Source organism: Mastomys coucha, unplaced genomic scaffold (genome assembly GCF_008632895.1).
Source record: "Mastomys coucha isolate ucsf_1 unplaced genomic scaffold, UCSF_Mcou_1 pScaffold7, whole genome shotgun sequence".
Classification (NCBI taxonomy): Eukaryota; Metazoa; Chordata; class Mammalia; order Rodentia; family Muridae; genus Mastomys; species Mastomys coucha.
Window position 1 is genome coordinate 22502385 of NW_022196913.1, and position 11586 is coordinate 22513970.

The following is an 11586-nucleotide window of genomic DNA, read 5'->3' on the forward strand; positions in this document are numbered from 1 at the left end:
ACAAGTTGCTATATAACAGCTGCAGAGAGTGGGATAGTCATTGTTGTGAACGTGTAATAGCCTGGGAGCTGCAGCTACCTCCATCTGCCTAGCATGTCTTGACAGGATTGGCTGTAGTCTCTAGTGATGGCTACAGTATCTCACTGGTGATGGATGGTTTATTTGGATGGATATTTTAGTTTAGGTGGATGATTTATCACTTTTCTATTTCAGTGAAGAGATTTCATAACCAGGGAAACTTAAAAAAAAGCATAGTTGGTGGCTCATGGTTCTAGAGTCCATGACTGTAATGTTGGGGAACCTCGGAGTAGGAAGGTAGGCATGGCTCTGGAGCTTACATCTGATTCACAGACAAGAGGCAGAGAAGGAGCTGACTGGAAATGGTGGGGGATTTTGAAATCTCAAAGCCCACCTCTGGGTTATATGCCTCCTCCATCACACCTATACTAAACAGTCCATCAACTGAGGACTAAGTATTCAAATATATGAGCATATGGGGATTTTTCTCATTCAAACCACCATGTTGGGTGTGGTCTCCTTAGTGATGGCTGTGGTCTCTTTAGTGATGGCTGAGGGCTTTCTTGACAAAGTGTGTGCTTTCCTTGAAGTATGCTATAGTCAGTCAGGAAAAGTATTTTTTGCATCTGAAAGCATGTGTGTGTGTGTGTGTGTGTGTGTGTGTGTGTGTGGTACTTGCCTGAGAGAGAAAGAATCTACTATGAAAATATAATTAAGGACGAATACTAAAGAATGCACTTTAAATAAGACTTCTATCATAGATTTTATGATAACTATTAACATTCCTTCTTTATTTGTATTCAATTTAACTCCTTCATAGGCAAAACAGACCTAAGCTTTCTTTCAAACATATTTTCTAATCAAAACTTCTGAGGCTGTAATTACTGTTCTGGTACTCTTAGATTTCAGAGCATGTTAGGGTTAAATTCCCTGTGGCCTTCAATAAGATCAATCAGGTGAGCTTTTGTTAAGTAATTGAGTTAATTAATTAATTCACTAGTTCATTCATTCAGTCATTAATTATCTCATTCAATTTTAGGCACAGGTGGAGCAGACAATGAAGAAATAACAGTGAACAAAAGCAGGCACAGAACATCTTATCCTAGAGATCTGAGTAGATGGGGAGGAAAAATATGAGCTCCATAGTCATCCATCCATTTGAAGTGTCTGGAGTGACCCTGGCATTGGAGTGAGACTCTATGATGAGGGGGATGTAGACTCCAAAGAGGAAGGACAGAGTTTGCAAGCATCCTGCAGTGGGAACTTCTGGGAAGCTCTGGAGGAGGCCTAGAGGGCTGTTTATGGACTGGAGCTGGAGGACCAGAATATTCATTTTAAGACAGTAGACTATATTTACATTTGAAGGAATAGATTGTATGGGGGAGAGGAAGAGGAGCAAGGATGGCAGTTTATTTAAATGCTATCAATGGAAAATGTGTGTCTTATGAATACATTTTATGACTAAGATGTGATATTTTGCTTTCAAGGAACACTTTAAAGTTGTTAGCTAAAGCAGAGGATATATTTATTAATTTTAGAGTTCTCATAATTCATGAAGATCAAAGATTAAATGAACAGCTTTAATCTATGTGATAAAACTGGTCTCCATTACTAACTTCCTGAAGCCTTGTTTTTATTAAGCTATATTAGTAAATATCTGTGTAAGAAGTGGGCTTACACTAAGATGAGTGTTTTTATCTTCTAGTTAATCCCAAAAAAGTGTGAAGGGCTAATGTCAGTAAGTTGTAATTCTGTAAGACAGGGACCAGGATCCCTTTTTATAACCTTTAATGCATTCCAGTGCCCAGAAATATTGTTAATAGAGAAAGAAATTTAGTTAATTCACACAAGTTTCTTTGTTTTGAAAAATATGTTTAATAATGTGTTACAAAGAAGTGTCAAGTCGACAAATTTTACATAACTTAGCATGGAGCATTTAGAGACAACAGGGTTTCATTCTGTAATAAGTAAAAAGAAAGTGTGTTACTTGAAGTAAAATGGATGGAACTGGAGATCATAACATTAAATGAAACAAGCCAGACTCACAAAGCTCCACATTGCCACCCATTTCACATAGACAAGAATGGCTGATTTTCTCCCATGTGTGGAAGAGGTCAAGGTAGAAGAGGGAAAAGTAATGTGGTTTCACTTTCCTTTCCTTATCTGAATTAACTCTTTTAATGTAATTTATTTCTGATGCATGTTTACCAAGCACATTTACAGACTAGGAATTTCAAGATCCAACCAATCAAGCTCAAGCAATACAGAGTTTCTCTATGTAGTCTTAGTTGCCCTGGAACTTGCTCTCTAGACCAGGCTGGTTTAGGACTTAGAGATCCACCTGCTTCTGTCCCCCAAGTGCTGGGATTAAAGGTGTGCACCACCCCTGCCAGGGTCACGCACTTCTTCATGTATCTGTATTGTTCACATATTTTTTCTTGTCACTATCCCTTAAACAACACAGTACAACAACTCTGCATACATGAGTTAGACAGCAGCAGTCACCCAGGAATAGTTTAAATTTATGTGTGAGTGTATGTCTAAGAAAAGTACAAATACTACATCATTTTACACATGGCATGGACAGATGTAAAATTTTACATGGACCCGTGGGTTTTGCTTATTTACTAAGGGGCAACTTTGCTATTATTAGGAGAAATTATATTCCAATGTATTTGTTAACAATTTGGCTTGAAAAGCCTACTTTCATCAATTTCACTAGCAATATTGGTTCAGAGTAAAAAATCAAGACAGATAATGGCTTTGTGATTATGGGTTTCCAGGGGGACATTTGGTTTTTCCAATGGCATGATCCTGATTCCTGTCTAAACTCATACAGTTTTATTCCTGTTACCAATCTACTTAGCCTGTGCTAGTTTTACATATTCAGTAAATTCTATTAGCAAAAGTCTCCCAGTTCTAATACCCATATTTAGTTTATCATTTGTTTATACTTCTCCCTTTTCTTTTCAAATCCTTTGTTCCATTCTTTTACAGGCAAAGCTGATCATTCCTTTTATACTTTTCCTTCTCACTCAGGCTGTGGTATCTGCCTTCCTGCTTCTCAGAGCTTCCCAGGGGCAGTACAATTCCTTCTACTCCATAGAATTTTGGTGAAAGGGCCAAAGCCATTTGTTGTAGGGAAAAAGAATCAGGATTTAAGAAGAAAGTGTAACAAGTACCTGGTTTTCAGTTGGAAATGTTAATTCATTCTTGACATGCTTCAGAAGTAGCCCCACATTCTGATTTTTATAAATAATTAACCCAAGATCTTGGCCCACTCAACTCTCCCTTGTTACGATGGTCACATCCATGGCCCATTGGGCCTTCAAAGAAAGAGAGCCCACTTACCTCAGCTAAGGGCAGAGGGCAGAATCCTGAAACCCAAAACAGGAGGAAGAAGAGGGAAGGGAAGGTAAAGAAAATGCTGGACAACAAAAAAGAGTGAAGAAAGAAACCAAATTCAAGGGACGTAGCCTACAGGCCCCAGGTGGCCTTATTATATGAATAGACTGCAGATAACTACATCTTTGTACCACAGTGCTTCATAAATTTTGTCATCTTGTTATGCTTGTCAGAAAAGCACACTGACCTCACTTCCTCCATTAACAAGCTTGCCCTATTTTGAGAGGAGATTCTTTATGAACACAAGGCCCAGGAACATAAACAGCTTGTCAGTCTTGTAATTCTGGGAGGAATGAGCTTCATGCCAAGCAGAAGGAGGACACCTTCTAAGACAGCTGACCAATGAAGGCTAAGGCTGAGAGGCTCTGGCACAGTAACAAGTGAGCAGAGGCAGTCACAACTCCTAGGCTTGTGATGTGGTTCAAAACCAAGTGAAGCTGCGCACTGAGAAAGGGGGCAGCAAGTGAAGCTGCGCACTGAGAACGGGGGCAGAGGATGCTTGCTTTGCCGACAGTGGTCAGGGTTCTTTTTATTTTCCTGGATGCTTCCTTCCATAGGAAGATGGAAGCAACCAGATCATATGATTGTGTTTGGAAATATTCTACAAAACCAGTTACTTTGTGTACAGCCCACCTTGAGGTATGTATGTATGTATATATGTATGTGCTTATTTGTTTGTTTATGAGGGCTACCACAAAGCTCCATACATTCCTGATATGTAAACCTGACTCTCTTGGTTTAGACTAGACGAAGAATATAGCTTTACACTCCCAGTGTCCTGATATGGATTGAATGGTCAGAAATTGCCTTCCATTTCTGACACTGAGCTTTTGCTGTAGTCTCCAGCATAGCCATGAAAAAGAATCTTGACTCTATAAAGCCAAGAAAAACTCCCCACGGTCAACTTATGCACAAGGCGAGTGCCATAAAGTTGCAGTTGCTGACTAGCTCTTCGTGTTTTAGTGTCTCAAGACAAACTGCATGAAATTACATATAGAAACAAAGCCTCGGGATGCCAAGGAGGCCTTATCTCTGATTCCTAAGGTGTTCCTCTTGCTCCCCAGCCGGCTGCTTCCCACTCCTGTAGATTTACACTTTCTCAGTGGACACAAAGGTGGGCCAAGCACAAGCTCTTTAGTGCATTCCTTGAACAGATAATGAAAACGGCTCATGGCCCGCACTCCCTTTCTTGTAATGATGGCTTGGAAACCTTTTCGCAGTGTACGCTGTAATCAGAGCTCGTGAACAGGCAATGGATTCATCAAAATTCATTGGATGCATTTTGGGGTATGTGGAGGTGGGAGGCAGGTGGGAAGGTGGGCTCAGTGCTCACCTTCGCTTTTCTTGGTTTCACTGAGCCCAGCACTGGTAGAAGGTGTGTGGAGGGTCATCAGTTATTTCCAGTTGTTATTTTGGTCGTCCACATAAAAAACATCCCTGACAATCCTGAATTGCATGTATAAACCATTTTATGGCTGTTGGACCTCTTGCTGCTCTATCCTCTCTCAGTTTTTTTTCCCCTTCTGAGCACCCCATATTTCCTCCCCTCTGCTATATCCAACATAAACATTTATCTTCTTGGACCATGTATTCAAAAAAAAAAAAAGGTAAAGGGAATAGTAAAAATACAGAGTCAAATGTGAGTGGCAGCCCCATAATTCTTTATGAAGTAGCAGGTAAGATTGATTGTCAAGGGTCAAAAGGCTAGGTCAAACTCCACTCATTCGTCAGCTGAATGTCATTTTTGTTTTCCCTGTCACCAGATAGCTTTAAAAAAATTGCAACTCCTTCCTCATTATCTGAGACTTGGCTCCTTTTCTGCCATACAGTATTAATGAAACCGTGCTTCAAGCCTGGCCCTCATCTTCGGAGGTTCTCCTTCATGTACTGCCTTTCTTTCCTGAGCACCACAGAGAAAGCGCCATTTCAAAGGCCATTTTCTCCCGCAGCCACACTGGAAAATTGCCACTACAGAGAGGATGATTTGAAAACGCACGTGAGGTATAAACGTTTTGGATGAGCAAAAATGCAATTAAGTCACAGCAGGTGTAAAGCTCGCTTGCCAGTGTAATTGGATAGTGGCAATATCTTTGCATCTCATAAAAGAAAAACAGAATGAGGTATATAATAATATCTGGAAGCCATTGAAAATAGTGTGTCATAAAGAAAAAAAGTCCACTCTGTAATTACAGTGGAACACAACAACATAAAGCAAGACCTAAAACAAAGTATTGGTCTTGTTGAGTATCAACGTGACACTCAGGGCAGGTCAAATATAGGTCAACACCATCAAATAATTTCACCTCTAAAAGCAGCATTTAATTAGCTCATATTTCATTATATTAACCTTGGTTTTGTTTTTAATTTATCAATCATTTGTTTGTTTGAGATAGGGTCTTTCTATGTAGCCCCGGATCTCACTATGTAGACCAGGTTGGCTTTGAACTCACAGAGATCTGATTGCTTCTGACTCCTGAATACTGGAATTAAAGTCAAGTACTACTAGGCCTGGCTTATGTTTCATTATTTTACAGCAAAAGAGAATGATAATTAACTATGGGCTAATTAGTTTCTGACTTTTTTGATCATAGATCTGCCAAGTGCTCTAAGTTATAAGCAAACAGGGGCAACACATAAAATACAGATTTATGTCTACAGCTAGAGATTACCAAAATTTTAAACAAGAATGATCAGTTTCTTATTTTACAGCTCTGTGCTGTTTTCTTCTTTATCCTATTTCTTTAAATATTGTTAGAACAGAGAAATGACCCAAAGCATATTCATAAGTCTATATCATTGGTGACATTATTTTGATGAATCTTACATTTGGGGTTTTCATTAGACCATCTCGTCTTCCTAGTTGGCAACTATATGGTGTGCTGAAGTCTGTAAGAGCCAATGAATACAAACTACAGTCATTAAAAGAGAGAGTATGTCTGAGATTGCAGAGAGTCCAAGCTGCACTGATTTGTAAAATCAACTTATAAATTACTTCTATGGAAGAAATAATCATGATATAAGAAACAAAATCCTTTCATAAAACTAGAGGCTTATTTCAAATTACTAAGAATTGGTAATTGTGTTTGAGGGTAACATGACTTGATTTTGTAAAACAGTTTGTCTTTTTAAAAAAATACCATAATTCAACCCAGGATAGTGGTGCATGTCTTTAATCCCAGCAATGGGAGGCAGAGGCAGGTGGATCTCTGTGACTTTGAGTCTAGCATCCTCAACATAGCAAGTTCCAGGTAGCCAGGGCTACACAGAGAACACTATCTTAACAAAACAAAACAAAACATCACAAATTCAAATATTCACTAGGTTACCTTGAGGCCTTTGAATAAAGGAGACATGGTATAGTCATACTGAGACTGTGGAATACAATGATCAGAAGCTCAGAGGACAATTTCCCAAAGAGACTGGCTTCTTTTGCAAACTTAACCCAGAAGCCTGAAGCTTTTAACTTTGTCAGAGAGCTACTCCAGGTAAGAGAAGTTGGATTCTGAGGGTGGAAGGATCAACCTGGGGACAAGCATTGTGAAGAGCGATATAGGTAGCTCTCCAGTGAGGAGGGGGACATCTATGAACAAAAAGGTTGACCCAACAAATAGGATTTGAAATGCTGAAAACCTGTGTAAGGCAAAGAAAAGCTATGTTGAACTTTTTGAAGAATTACACTAAGACTACTTTCCTAACCGTGAATGCCCCGCTGTGGATTATTTACATTAGCCTTTCCAAGACTCAGGGAATTTCTTGAAAGAGGGGTTGGAAAGAATATTAGTCCAGGAGCTCAGAATACCCAAAATACAATCCACAAACCACAAGAAACTCAAGAAGGAGGAAGACCAAAGTGTGGATGCTTCGTTCCTTCTTAGAAAGGGGTACAAAATACCCATCTAAGGGGTTGCAGAGATAAACTACAGAGCAGAGACTGAAAGAAGGACAATCCAGAGACTGCTCCACCTGGGAATCCTTTCCATATTCAATCATTAAACCCAGATACTATTGTGGATGCCAGCAAGTGCTGGATGACAGGAGCCTGATATAGCTGTCTCCTGAGAGGCTCTGCCAGTGCCCAACTAATACAGAAGTAGAGGCTCACAGCCATCCATTGAACTGAGTACAGGGTCCCCAATGAAGGAGCTAGAGAAAGGACCCAAGAAGCTGAAGGGTTTGCAGCTCCTTAGGACAAACAACAATATGAACTAACTAGTACCCTCAGAGCTCCGAGGGACTAAACCATCAGCCAAAGAGCACACATGGTAGGACTCATGGCTCCAGCAGCATATGTATAGTAGAGGATGGCCAAGTTGGTCATCAATGGGAGGAGAGGCCCTTGGTCCTGTGAAGGTTCTATGCCCCAGTGTAGGGGAATGCCAGGGCCAGGAAGTGGGAGAGCAGGGGAAGGGGAGAGGAAATAGGGTTAGTTTTTTGGTTTTGTTTTTGAGTTTTTGATATTTTTCAGAGGGGTAGCCAGGAGAGGAGATATCATTTGAAATGTAAATAAAGAAAATATCTAATAGAAAAAAAAGAATGTAAGAGCAGGCAGGTGTCAAAGAGAGCTGTGAAATGCTGACTTCCAGACATGGTATGGCTGTTGCATACATTAACGCATAGCTACTATGGTTCCCTGCATAAGATCAAGTCAGTCAAAATTCCAGCATGGATGGGGAAGGAGGCTGAAGGCACCACTTCTGGTGGAGAAGTTATTGACACTTGATAGCTGTTGAGGGGGAGAATTATTCTCCTTTTGGGACAGGGAAGCCAAAAAATCGAGTGGCGGCTACATCTATATAAGGGAGCTGTTAACACTCTCTCATGCACAGATGGGCCTGGGTTTTGGATTCCCAATTCTCACCTGAGATTCTAGCCATTACTTCCTCCTGTTTCCCAGCTACACATGGTCTTATGAGGAAGTGCTAACACATACAGGAAGTAGATGGCTAACTGAAAGTGGGTTCCAACAATGCAGTTTTAGTGAATCCTTATGCATGCTGGTGTGGTACTTGTCCTCGATGAGTTGCTTCTGGGTCACACATACTCAGTAAGCAAGCCCAATAATCTCATTTATTCATAAAGCTGGACTCAAAATAGTTTCTTTCACCACTTGTTGGCACTTTATCTGGCATTAAGAGACTTTTTCATTCTCCTTAAGAAAAGCAAAACACCAACACTGGCAGAACATCTTCTTGTACCAAGAACCATAACTTGAAGCATCTGATGTTGACAGCATGAGCAGATACACTGGTTCACTTCCATTTTCATCATTTTTGTAATTAGAGAATTTTCTGAAAGCTTGTTGATTTGCTAGCCACAGTCATTGCAGGAAGTGTAGGCTGTAGAATGTATAACCTCTGCCTCAATTAATGGGATTGTGCAGCACTGAACATGTGGCTATATATCTGCTACGGTGTGTGTATGGTTCGAGCATGTCCTTTAAGAGTTCACATGCTGATCTTGGTCACCACACAAGCTTCCCAAGTGCTGGGATTATGGGCATGTGCAGATATGTATCATGGCTGTTAAGTCAGTAAATTGTAAAGAAAGTGCAAACCAGTATTTCCCTGCTACCTGTGAGTCACTATGTTCCATGTTTATTATTATTATCATCATTATTATCTTATTATTATTATTATAGTGAGGATGTAAAATTCAGAAGGATGAAATAATTTGCCTGATATCATACAGTTAGAGGCAGAACTGAGCTTTGAACTCTAGTCTATCTGAATACGAAGGCAAGGATCATAACGTTACATCTTATTGCCTCTGAGTATAAATAGTATAGTGAATTGTTAACACTCTTTCTCACGATTTAAAGTATTTATTGCAGCTAAAAGATTAAGTAATTAAAACAATTAAAAAGAAGAGATAGCTCTCTGCTTCGCCTGCTTGCCTTTTGGGACTGAGCAACTGCTGGATCATCGGACTTCCATTCACAGCTGCTGCCAACCATTGTTGGGAGTTGATTGTTGGGAGTTGGACTACAGACTGGAGGCCAACTCTCATCAACATACATCAGGAAGACCAGAAAGATGAGAGAAATTATAGAGATAAAGAAAAAAGGGAGCCCCTGACCACATTCTCAGATCTGATTGATGAGATCAGATCAAAGCTCTTACTAGATGAGGATAAAGAATTCTAGGAGTCGCAGGGGTGTCTCAGGGCTGCAAGGTCAGAATCCCCTCAGCCTCTGAGTGACAGTGGTGGATCAGCAACCCTCTCTGCCCCTTTCCTGCAAGTGGAAAGCCTGCCTCCAGGGAGTGCTCTAACCCAGGGACTCACCCATCTACGCCTGGGATTTACCAGAGGAGAGCTGATCTCCCAGAAGTACTGACACAGGCTTACAGACCCACAGGAGGAATAAGCTCTAGTCAGAGATGGAAAGAACATCTAACACCAGAGATCAACAGATGGCGAAAGGCAAACCCAAAAAATCCTACCAACAGAAACCAAGACTACTTGGCTACATCAGAACCTAGTACTCCAACCACAGCAAGTTTTGGATATACCAAAACACCAGAAAAGCAAGATTTGGATATAAAATCATATCTCACAATGGTGCTAGAGGAATTTAAGAAGGACATGAATAATTCCCTTAATGAAATACAGGAGAACACAGGTAAAGAGGTACGAGCCCCTAAAGAGGAAGCAAAAAAAAAAAATCCCATAAAGAATTAGAGGAGATCACGAATAAACAAGTAGAAGCTCTTAAAGAACAAACTCAAAAATCCCTTAAGGAATTATAGGAAAACACAAACAAACAGGTGAAGGAATTGAGCAAAATCTTCCAGGACCTAAAAATGGAAGTAGAAACAATTAAGAAATCACAAAGAGAGACAACTCTGAAGTTAGAAATCTTAGAAAAGAAGTCAGGAAACATAGATGCAAGCATTACCAACAGAATACAAGAGATAGAACAGAATCTCAGGGGCAGAAGATACCATAGAAAACATTGACACAACAGTCAAAGAAAATGCAAAATGCAAAAAGATCTTAACTCAAAACATCCAGGAAATCCAGGAGATAATGAGAAGACCAAACCTAAGGATAATAGGTACAAAAGAGAGTGAAGACCTCCAACTTAAAGGGCCAGTAAATATCTTCAACAAAATTATAGAAGAAAACTTCCCTAATCTAAAGAAAGAGATACCCATGAACATACAAGAAGCCTACAGAACTCCAAATAGACTGGACCACATAATAGTCAAAACAACAAATGCACAAAACAAAGAAAGAATACTAAAAGCAGTAAGGGAAAAAGGTCAAGTAACATAGGCAGGCCTATCAGAATTACACCAGACTTCTCACCAGAGACTATGAAAGCTAGAAGGTCCTGGGTAGATGTCATACAGACCCTAAGAGAATACAGGTGCCAGCCCAGACTACTATACCCAGCAAAACTCTCAATCACCATAGGTGGAGAAACCAAACTATTCCACGACAAAACCAAATTCACACAATATATTTCCACAAATCCAGCCCTTCAAAGGGTAGTAAATGGAAAACTCCAACACAGGGAGAGGAACTACATCCCTGAAAAGACAAGAATGTAATCTTCCAACAAAACTAAAGAAGATAGCCACATGAACGGAATTCCAGCTCTAACTACAAAAATGACAGGAAGCAACAATTACTTTTCCTTAATATCAATGGTCTCGATTCCCCAATAAAAAGACATAGACTATCAGATTGGGTACGTAAATAGGACCCACCATTTTGCAGCATACAGGAAACCCACTGCAGTGACAAAGATAGACACTACCTCAGAATAAAAGGCTGGAAAACAATTCTCCAAGCCAATGGTCCCAAGAAAAAATCTGGAGTAGCCATTCTAATATTGAATAAAATCTACTTTCACCCTAAAGTGATCAAAAAAGATAAGGAGGGACATTTAATATTCATCAAATGTATGATCTACCAAGATGAATTCTCAATTCTGAACCTCTATGCTCCAAATCAAAGGGCATCTACATTCATAAAAGAAAGTTTACTAAAGTTCAAAGCACAGATTGCACTACACACAATAATAGTGGGAGATTTCAACACCCCACTCTCTGCGATGGACAGGTCATGGAAACAGAAACTAAACCAGGACACAGTGAGACTAACAGAAGTTATGAAACAGAGGGATTTAACAGATATCTATAGAACTTTTTATCCTAA

At 39.9% G+C, this 11586-nt stretch overlaps 1 protein-coding gene across 5 annotated transcripts in view; it reads right to left on the reverse strand.

Moving 5' to 3' along the window:
• Positions 1 to 11586, reverse strand: part of Pou6f2 (POU class 6 homeobox 2) — a 523027-nt gene that overhangs the window by 166866 nt on the left and 344575 nt on the right. The gene's annotated exons all lie outside the window — the stretch shown is intronic.